Raw genomic sequence first — 12,146 nt, 5'->3', positions numbered from 1 at the left:
ACCAGCATAGAAAGCTTTCAGGAAAGAATTGCACATTAACACATTTAAGTTGATAGCCATAACATAAATTGAAAACACAAACCCTTGAAAAATGGTTTAAAGTGGAAAATCTGGAAAACTAACATATACAGAAATGTGAAATCAGTGAAAACAGTGACATTGCTAACAAAGCGTATTTGTGATGGATCATCCCTCAGTCGTTTAACAGGATGTTTTTAAGCCACCTCATACCGTTCTCTATTGTCAGAAGCACTCTTGGCATCCCTTCACCACCTGACTCATTGCAGACTCTCATTACCTTCATAATCTGTGGTTATCATGAGGCTGACTCTTTCAAACTCAGATGTCAAGAAAACAAGACAAACTTATTAGCGCAGAGGCACTCACATTATGCAAAAATGACAGGTGTAAGTGCAGACAGTTAGTTTACTATGGGGCAAAAGTAAGTTAAAAGGACAACGTGACTAAGATAGCAGCAGCGGGATCCTTGGCTGTTACAGCAGATAGCTCATCATGTCATCAGTAATATTTCAGGAGGTTATTCAACAATGACACGCATCTGTTTTTAATTCTGGCTTTGTTTTATAAACAGATTATGTAATTCACAGTGGTTTGTGTCTTAGTAAAGTGCCACCGAGGCGTTTTTAAACTGATATTCAGCTCATATTGAATCAGCTTGATTCTATAGGACCCTGGTGCGTTTGCATTCATCTTACGTCAGATTTTAACTTTATTGATATAGCGCTTTACATTTATATTGATACAAAGCAGCAGTACAAGAAAACATTTTGACTGTAAGCAAAACATATAAGGTTATACAAGTCAACACAGACGCACAGATTCAAACACACACAAAACACACAACACGCGCACCACATACACAGACACACGCACAGGGGCCATCACCTAGAACCACACACCCAAGATAAGGTGAGAGAAACACAGTTCAAATACTAAACATACTATAAATTCCTATATGCAGCGTCAATGAAAGAGAGAGAGAGGGAGAGAGAGAGAGAGAGAGCAATGTGTTAACATAGCAATGTGGTATTTCCGGTTTCCTTTTCTGCCAGATTGCCCTATGAAGGAGGTACCCCATTGATATGACAACACAGACACACATATAAATATATATTAGTTATAAAATCTATTCAAAGTTATAACTTTAATTTTTATTAATAAAATTAATAAAAATAAACTAAATGTATTTACCGAAAATTGCAACAAGAACTAATTCTGCCTGAAAGATTAAATGCACACTTCTGACCATATTGTGTTTCAGATTTAATCTGATAGAATGAAACATTAAACATTTCTCAGTTAATTCGCTCAAGTTTAGAAAATGTTAATAAAGTATCAGAACGAATTCATCTTGATAATGTCAGATAACTTTTATAGAAAAGTATGTAATGAATTACGTACAATAGCTGTCAGATTTTAAATTTCTGTAAACAATAAGATAATATCAATTTAGACAAAACCAAACAATGCTACGTTTTGTCCAGTCTGTGGTGTAAAAAGCTCACATTAGCAATTAATGAAAAAAACATGATCAGGTCAAAATGTCTGAATAATTTGGTATTATGGTTTATCAGTTTTACCAGTAGTCCACTGTATGCAGAATGTTTTGGTAATATGTCACAGTTCACTTTAGTTTGCTATCCTCACCTCCACAAATGGACAACAGTGTCCTGAACCTATTAGTACAAAATATCAAAAACTATATCTGGTGTATGAATGTTTTTTAACTGTATTAACTGAGAATATTCATGAGAATCCACTAGATGGAACCATGCAAGTGAAGAAGCAGCCTAGGTCAAGAATAAAAACCAGTTGTCAATGTTGAGATTGTTTTTATTTGAACCATCCAACAAAGAAACCAAAGTAATATAGTTACAAATTATCTTAAAAATAAAGTTTTACATCGGGCAAAAAGCCACCAAATCAATTTACACAGTTTCAAAGATAAAAAATAAATACAGTAAAACAGATTCAGCAGTATAACAAATAACACTGCAGTGCATTATAAATAGTATAAAATAGCAGCGTAGTAATATAGTAAAGACACAATGAAAAGACACAATGTTTGGAATTTTAAATGTTTTTTTTTGCCCCTTTTACCTTGATCTCTTAAAATCTAACAATTAAGTAATGTGATATAGAAGTAAGAAGTAAGTGATATAGAAAATGGCATAAATTAAACATTTATTGAAGACACGTCTCTTCAAATCAGTGCACTTGATTGAGAAAGATTTAGTAAGTGTTTGTTGCAGGGTACAAGATAGTAGTTGAATTCATAGTAATAATACATTGGTCAATCTGATTGTCATGAACTGCTCCAAGACACGAAAGTGAGATCCAGAAGTGCAGTGAAACACAAACAAACCTTTGCTGTGTGTGAATGAGTGAACATGGTATAAATAGACTGAGACTAACAGTGTGATGAGACACAGGTGAATGCAATCGGTGATAATGAGTCCGGGCAGTGAGTTATGGGAAATGTAGTTTGTGAATGAGTGATTATAGTCTGATGTGGAGTGCCCTCTGGTGGTTCTCAAGGGCACTCCATTTGGTGACCGTTACACCGATCAATCGGTTCACCCCGCGTAAATGCACCTCGGTGGATCTGGTGTTAATGTGTTTTTTTATTTTGTCCCTGTGGTGAGGAAGGCAGAACGAGAGCCGTGACGCGGGGCCGGTGGCGTGAGTGATAAGGGCAATCAGCTGTACTCGCACCGGTCCCGCATCTCTCACGGAGGAGACCCGGAGCTTAAAAGGACAACAGGTGTTGTGCCGAGAAAAGCACGCCTGCCATGAAAGGCACCTCAGTCGCGGGAACGCGCATTTGCTGAAATTCTTCTAAATATAAAAGGCGGAAACTGCAGTGCTGTTTAAATCCACTAGATGCCCTAAGTGTGTTAAATTACAGCAATAAGGCCCTCGAAGCAGTTATAAAATGCAATTGCTTTTATAAAACGGTTACTGCATACGCGTAGCATAGTTTCATAAATACCAATCAGGCATTTAATAATTTTATAAAGCAATTATAATTAAAAATTATTTTATAATTGTATTAAGCCATACAAATCAGGACCAGAATTGGCAGAATTTTTTTTGCCCATAAGCTTGTAAAAACTGGCATTTACTGTGTAACAATTTACGTGCACAGAGCAAGTTTACTGCTTTTCAGGACAAATCAACTAATTTAAATGAGCCAGTCTGCACCCCCCCCCCCCCATATCTCCCACTAGGAATGTGTCACAAGCATGAAACTCACCCCATTAGACTGTATAAGTTCTATAACCATACATTCATAATTATTTCATGCTGGGGCGAACACGAGCAAATTTAAGAGGGGGGTGCTTTTCACGGCAAGCCTGTCTGCCACAAAATTGATTATCCCTATCTCCCTATAGGAACGTGTCACAAGCATGAAACTCACCCCATTAGACTGTATAAGTTCTATAACCATACTTTCATAATTATTTCATGCTGGGGCGAACACAAGCAAATTTAAGAGGGGGGTGCTTTTCACGGCAAGCCTGTCTGCCACAAAATTGATTATCCCTATCTCCCTATAGGAACGTGTCACAAGCATGAAACTCACCCCATTAGACTGTATAAGTTCTATAACCATACTTTCATAATTATTTCATGCTGGGGCGAACACGAGCAAATTTAAGAGGCGGGTGCTTTTCACGGCAAGCCTGTCTGCCACAAAATGCACCCCCCCATATCTCCCACTAGGAATGTGTCACAAGCATGAAACTCACCCCATTAGACTGTATAAGTTCTATAACCATACTTTCATAATTATTTCATGCTGGGGCGAACACAAGCAAATTTAAGAGGGGGGTGCTTTTCACGGCAAGCCTGTCTGCCACAAAATTGATTATCCCTATCTCCCTATAGGAACGTGTCACAAGCATGAAACTCACCCCATTAGACTGTATAAGTTCTATAACCATACTTTCATAATTATTTCATGCTGGGGCGAACACAAGCAAATTTAAGAGGGGGGTGCTTTTCACGGCAAGCCTGTCTGCCACAAAATGCACCCCCCCCCATATCTCCCACTAGGAATGTGTCACAAGCATGAAACTCACCCCATTAGACTGTATAAGTTCTATAACCATACTTTCATAATTATTTCATGCTGGGGCGAACACGAGCAAATTTAAGAGGGGGTGCTTTTCACGGCAAGCCTGTCTGCCACAAAATTGATTATCCCTATCTCCCTATAGGAACGTGTCACAAGCATGAAACTCACCCCATTAGACTGTATAAGTTCTATAACCATACTTTCATAATTATTTCATGCTGGGGCGAACACAAGCAAATTTAAGAGGGGGGTGCTTTTCACGGCAAGCCTGTCTGCCACAAAATGCACCCCCCCCATATCTCCCACTAGGAATGTGTCACAAGCATGAAACTCACCCCATTAGACTGTATAAGTTCTATAACCATACTTTCATAATTATTTCATGCTGGGGCGAACACAAGCAAATTTAAGAGGGGGGTGCTTTTCACGGCAAGCCTGTCTGCCACAAAATTGATTATCCCTATCTCCCTATAGGAACGTGTCACAAGCATGAAACTCACCCCATTAGACTGTATAAGTTCTATAACCATACTTTCATAATTATTTCATGCTGGGGCGAACACAAGCTTTTCACGGCAAGCCTGTCTGCCACAAAATTGATTATCCCTATCTCCCTATAGGAACGTGTCACAAGCATGAAACTCACCCCATTAGACTGTATAAGTTCTATAACCATACTTTCATAATTATTTCATGCTGGGGCGAACACGAGCAAATTTAAGAGGGGGGTGCTTTTCACGGCAAGCCTGTTTGCCACAAAATTGATTATCCCTATCTCCCTATAGGAACGTGTCACAAGCATGAAACTCACCCCATTAGACTGTATAAGTTCTATAACCATACTTTCATAATTATTTCATGCTGGGGCGAACACAAGCAAATTTAAGAGGGGGGGGCTTTTCACGGCAAGCCTGTCTGCCACAAAATGCACCCCCCCATATCTCCCACTAGGAATGTGTCACAAGCATGAAACTCACCCCATTAGACTGTATAAGTTCTATAACCATACTTTCATAATTATTTCATGCTGGGGCGAACACGAGCTTTTTACGGCAAGCCTGTTTGCCACAAAATTGATTATCCCTATCTCCCTATAGGAACGTGTCACAAGCATGAAACTCACCCCATTAGACTGTATAAGTTCTATAACCATACTTTCATAATTATTTCATGCTGGGGCGAACACAAGCAAATTTAAGAGGGGGGTGCTTTTCAAGGCAAGCCTGTCTGCCACAAAATGCACCCCCCCATATCTCCCACTAGGAATGTGTCACAAGCATGAAACTCACCCCATTAGACTGTATAAGTTCTATAACCATACTTTCATAATTATTTCATGCTGGGGCGAACACGAGCAAATTTAAGAGGGGGGTGCTTTTCACGGCAAGCCTGTCTGCCACAAAATTGATTATCCCTATCTCCCTATAGGAACGTGTCACAAGCATGAAACTCACCCCATTAGACTGTATAAGTTCTATAACCATACTTTCATAATTATTTCATGCTGGGGCGAACACGAGCAAATTTAAGAGGGGGGTGCTTTTCACGGCAAGCCTGTTTGCCACAAAATTGATTATCCCTATCTCCCTATAGGAACGTGTCACAAGCATGAAACTCACCCCATTAGACTGTATAAGTTCTATAACCATACTTTCATAATTATTTCATGCTGGGGCGAACACAAGCAAATTTAAGAGGGGGGGGCTTTTCACGGCAAGCCTGTCTGCCACAAAATGCACCCCCCCATATCTCCCACTAGGAATGTGTCACAAGCATGAAACTCACCCCATTAGACTGTATAAGTTCTATAACCATACTTTCATAATTATTTCATGCTGGGGCGAACACGAGCTTTTTACGGCAAGCCTGTTTGCCACAAAATTGATTATCCCTATCTCCCTATAGGAACGTGTCACAAGCATGAAACTCACCCCATTAGACTGTATAAGTTCTATAACCATACTTTCATAATTATTTCATGCTGGGGCGAACACGAGCAAATTTAAGAGGGGGGTGCTTTTCAAGGCAAGCCTGTTTGCCACAAAATGCACCCCCCCATATCTCCCACTAGGAATGTGTCACAAGCATGAAACTCACCCCATTAGACTGTATAAGTTCTATAACCATACTTTCATTATTATTTCATGCTGGGGCGAACACGAGCAAATTTAAGAGGGGGGTGCTTTTCACGGCAAGCCTGTCTGCCACAAAATGCACCCCCTCATATCTCCCACTAGGAATGTGTCACAAGCATGAAACTCACCCCATTAGACTGTATAAGTTCTATAACCATACTTTCATAATTATTTCATGCTGGGGCGAACACGAGCAAATTTAAGAGGGGGGTGCTTTTCACGGCAAGCCTGTCTGCCACAAAATTGATTATCCCTATCTCCCTATAGGAATGTGTCACAAGCATGAAACTCACCCCATTAGACTGTATAAGTTCTATAACCATACTTTCATAATTATTTCATGCTGGGGCGAACACGAGCAAATTTAAGAGGGGGGTGCTTTTCACGGCAAGCCTGTTTGCCACAAAATGCACCCCCCCATATATCCCACTAGGAATGTGTCACAAGCATGAAACTCTCCCCATTAGACTGTATAAGTTCTATAACCATACTTTCATAATTATTTCATGCTGGGGCGAACACGAGCAAATTTAAGAGGGGGGTGCTTTTCATGGCAAGCCTGTTTTCCACAAAATGCACCCCCCCATATCTCCCACTAGGAATGTGTCACAAGCATGAAACTCACCCCATTAGACTGTTTAAGTTCTATAACCATACTTTCATAATTATTTCATGGTGGGGCGAACACGAGCAAATTTAAGAGTGGGGTGCTTTTCACGGCAAGCCTGTCTGCCACAAAATGCACCCCCTCATATCTCCCACTAGGAATGTGTCACAAGCATGAAACTCACCCCATTAGACTGTATAAGTTCTATAACCATACTTTCATAATTATTTCATGCTGGGGCGAACACGAGCAAATTTAAGAGGGGGGTGCTTTTCATGGCAAGCCTGTTTTCCACAAAATGCACCCCCCCATATCTCCCACTAGGAATGTGTCACAAGCATGAAACTCACCCCATTAGACTGTATAAGTTCTATAACCATACTTTCATAATTATTTCATGGTGGGGCGAACACGAGCAAATTTAAGAGGGGGGTGCTTTTCACGGCAAGCCTGTCTGCCACAAAATGCACCCCCTCATATCTCCCACTAGGAATGTGTCACAAGAATGAAACTCACCCCATTAGACTGTATAAGTTCTATAACCATACTTTCATAATTATTTCATGCTGGGGCGAACACGAGCAAATTTAAGAGGGGGGTGCTTTTCACGGCAAGCCTGTCTGCCACAAAATGCACCCCCTCATATCTCCCACTAGGAATGTGTCACAAGCATGAAACTCACCCCATTAGACTGTATAAGTTCTATAACCATACTTTCATAATTATTTCATGCTGGGGCGAACACGAGCAAATTTAAGAGGGGGGTGCTTTTCACGGCAAGCCTGTCTGCCACAAAATTGATTATCCCTATCTCCCTATAGGAACGTGTCACAAGCATGAAACTCACCCCATTTAACTATACATATAAGTATATGGTGCTAAATGCCTTTATTGTAGCATATTATTATTATTAAATTGCGGGTGAAGGCAAATTTGTGAGAGCCCCATTAAGACCCCGGAATTAGAGAGCGACGACTACACGAGGTTAACACTTGCGACAATATGGATCCAGTACTATACCAGATTATTCTGGATTACAAAACCAAAGGCCAGTATTCGCCAAACATTTCAAAGAAGGATAAAAATGAAATTAGACGAAAGGCTTCAAAGTATGTCCTGGAAGGTAAATTTTGGTTAGGATTTATGGTTTTGTCTAAATATAGGCCAAGGGATTGTGCTCTGGATATTGTCATTGTCTCATAGCCTAACGTTACTCAGCCTGATATATATCCGATGTAAATGTATAGCCTACTTTATGTTTATAGATGGAGCACTGCACTATTTGAAAGGTCCAGGTAAAGCCATCAAAACCAAAGTGGTTAGAGGCACGGAGGAGGCTAACGACATTTTTCTGGATTTTCATGACAGTTCCACAGGTGCTCACACTGGACAAAAAAAGCCATTTCAATAAGGTTTTTCTGGCCTGGGATGTCTGCTGACATCGACAAATGGGTAAGTGAACACTGGTCTTTTGAAAATAAGCAAATTTTTCCTTTAAATCAATTTAAAAGGTTTACAAAACCTTATTCCGCCATGCTAAACGAAAAAATACCTTTGATATATGTTACAATAAAATCAATAATTTAAATCGGGTAACTTGCTATTTCATGCATTCTGACTTCTTTACTGTTATACGTGCTTTCTTATGCTGGACGTGTGACGTAGTGTTTCTGTGCTTGATACACGCCTTGAGCAGAACAACTTGTTTCGGAAAGTTTTTTATAAGTCTGGATCCCTTTCTAGTAACAGGGGTCTCATTTCTTTTATTGTGCAACTCTCCCGTAAATGCACGGCAAGGCGAGAGAAAAACGCACCATGAGCGCCAAGTGATTCCCGCTTGCCATCAAGATTACATTAAGTTTGATTGGCTGTGAAAAAGGTAAGACAGCCCATTAAATTGTATGGTTTTCTTTATCAGGACATAATAAAAAATCACTAAGGTCTGTCTTAAAATTACAAAAACACAACACAAATGACATATTACACAGTATATTTAATTTACAATAAAACCAAAATGTAAAAGCCATGGATGAAAAAGTAAGGACACCTTATGATTTAGTTGCTTTTAGGTCCACTTTTAGCAGCAATATGTTTGGTTCTTCTTTACAGCAGTGCTTCAGTTCATTGATGTGGGCATCGTGCTTATGCACAGTTCTAGTAATGTATTGCCACGGCATTTCAGTTGAGATGAGATATGGACGTGACTGCGCCATTATTCTTCTCTTTTTCGGACATTCTGTTTTAGATAGGCTACAGTAATGGTCTGTTGCATGCCCAATACTAGCCAAGCTTCATCTGTTGGACAGATGGTCCCACATTTGTCTTTAATATAGAGGAGATCACGGTCAACTCAGTGCCTGTAAGGTCCCCAGGTCCTGTGGCTACAAAACAAGCCAAAAATGCTTAACTTTTACTGTGGGCTGTCTTTGCTGATATGATGTGTTTTTCGTTTTCAGCAAGTATGGTGCTGTGCATTATGGCAAAACACTTACCGTTTGGTCTTGTCTGGCCAAAAGACATTGTTCCATAAGTATTTTCTTTGTTTTAGCTTGGATTTTTTCAAACCTTAGCTGTGCTGCATTGTCCTTCAGAGAGAAGAGACTTTTTCCTGGCAATCCTTCTAGACATGCCATACTCGTCTGTTCGTATCAGAAGTTACCAGAATTTACCATGATAACCAAGGTTTGTAGAGTCTGAGGTGCAGTTCTTGGGTTGTTTAGAACTTCTCTAAAACTGCATGATCTGGCCTTAGGGTGAATTTGCTGGGATGTCATTGTCCACACCTGACAAGATTGACAGCTGTCTTGAATGTCTGCTCAATGTGAATAATAAAGGTGATAGTAGAGGTGCTCACACTTGCTGATGATCAGTTTATCAAAGGCATTTGATTAGCAGTGTCTAGTTACTGATCCTCTTAATTGCTATGGAAGTGATAAGGGTGTCTTAACTGTCCTTACTTTTTCACTCATGGCTTTTTCGTGACATGGTGTAATTCGTCATGTATTGTTGTTCATCTGAGATTGTATTTTCCCAATGTAAAGGGCAGCCATGTCCCAGATAATTTTTTTATTATTTCCTGATACAGAAAACTAAAATATACAATAGGGTGTTCTAGCTTTTTATATATACTGTATATATCATTATGATAGTTAATAATTCATTACATTTATATAACACATTTCTTGGTACTCAAAGCACTTTGGATGGAAGGGGAGAATCTCCTCAATCACCACCAATGTACAGTATCCACCAGAATGATGTGACAGCAGCCATATTGCACCAAAACTCCCAACAAATACCAGCTTATTGTTTGAGAAGAGACATGTACACGAAGCCAATTAGAACATATAGGGGTTGATTAGGAGGCCAGGATGTAAAGAGGCAAATGTATATATATATAATGTGTGTGTTTTAAACAGGTGTCAGAATGTGCAGTGTGCCAAGCAGCCGGTCATATTATCAAACAAGAGGTAGAGTACACCCCGATAAAGGTAGGTATTGTATACACATAATCGAAATCCACTGTCTGTTGTTTTATCACAAAACATATCTAAAATACAGATATAAATACACTGCAGAAAGGGCCCGGCATTGTCAGAGCGAATTACGTTTTATATTCAACCCTAAGAAAATATTTTGACGTAGTATCCATTTAACCTGTATGCTATTGCAAAAGTTATTGTTACATTTCTATACTTGTGTCAGTGTTTTCTATTCACTGATTTCAGCTATATTTCTTGCATGCTACAACATATAAGAAACGTGATTGTAGAGCTGTTTTTTCCGTTTAGGGCTACTGTTCAAAACATAGCTGCTAAATATGGCGAAATCCGTCTATGGAGCCTGTTATATATGTAGATAAAAATAACTTATTCCAAGTAAAACAAACACAACGGTTCATTATGTAAGGTCTTTATACACCTATGAAGACATTGTTTTGTAAAGAGGCAAAAAATTTGACATTTGCTCCTTTAACCCATACAGAAAAGACACACGAAATTCTCAGGTGCAAAAAACACATATGATCACATGTGATATATGTGTTTTTGGACACACACTCAATTATGTTTTGAATTCCTATGTTATAAAAAAATCGATTATGAATTTCTAGCAAGCTATAAACCAGAGCCCTTTAATACCAGTGGCCAGATGCATAAACCACTTAGACTAGTCTTACAAGTTAGTCATCTAATTTAATTCTTCACTACTCACACAATTACAATTACATAAAGAGCTAGATTGCCCTAGTTGAAAAGCAAGAATGATTAGTGCTAACGAATTACTAGTCTGTGATTTTTATGCAAAGTGACTGAATATATAAAAACAAAACCGCCTCTAGGTGGCTGCAAGGCACTGCTCTATTGGGATTACTTAATGGTTAATGTTCAATTTCTCTGGTTTGCAAATCTTAAGGATGATTCAAGAAATGTACCTAATTGACTGATAAAAATGTAAGAGGACATACATAGGCCAAACTGTTTGTGAAAGGGGTTCAGTGATTTCATTAAGCACAACATTCCTGAATCAACATCCTTTTTGATCCTTGAGTAAAACTTTTTTAATTTGATTGAGGAATAAATTTACAGTTAATATACATTTTAGGCTATAACCAATGCTGTGCATAATCTCCAATAAAATGAGCAAACCACAATAACAGCCATCATATTTTTGTGCAATTCCTTATTTGCTATATAGATGATGGTAGATAGAGTGCAAAACAGTGGAATATACAACAGTTATGTCATAATCCAGCTAAATGAAATTCTCTTGTGGTTTGATATCATTCATAATATTCATTCAGTTTTACAGGTGAATGGAGTCCTTTTTGCAGAGGACTGGTCTGGTTCTCATGTTTTAGCTGAGGTTTTGTGCAGGTGGACATCTAGTGACAAAGTCTTCACAGGCGATTTGTCTTTAAGACTCGTCTAGTTGTCAGTGCTGTTGTGGTCACTTAATTGTTTGAAAAAGGATTGTATCTAGGTGACTACAGTGGTCATCTGGACTTGATACAAACTAGATCAAGATGACTACAGTGACCTTGGAATAAGAATGAAACAGACAAACAAATATTAGTGTAGATGTCATTCATTCATAAAGTAACATGTACATTTAGGTATTTTCCTAGTGTTGGTTGACATAGTGCATGGATTGTGCCATTTTGCTAATCAAACTTGGCTTCAGTTTGCAGAGAACATTTTACAGGGGGAGGTGATAAATATTCACACCTCACAGAAGGCAGTGGACAAGATGAGGCTTGAGATAGCTACTTCCCTCCTCAGTGAATCAGGTCTGTTTATTTTTT

The sequence above is a fragment of the Barbatula barbatula genome, assembly GCF_947034865.1.
Source record: "Barbatula barbatula genome assembly, chromosome: 20".
Taxonomy (NCBI): Eukaryota; Metazoa; Chordata; class Actinopteri; order Cypriniformes; family Nemacheilidae; genus Barbatula; species Barbatula barbatula.
The sequence above is the reverse complement of the archived record's forward strand: the minus strand, read 5'-3'. Positions refer to the sequence as shown.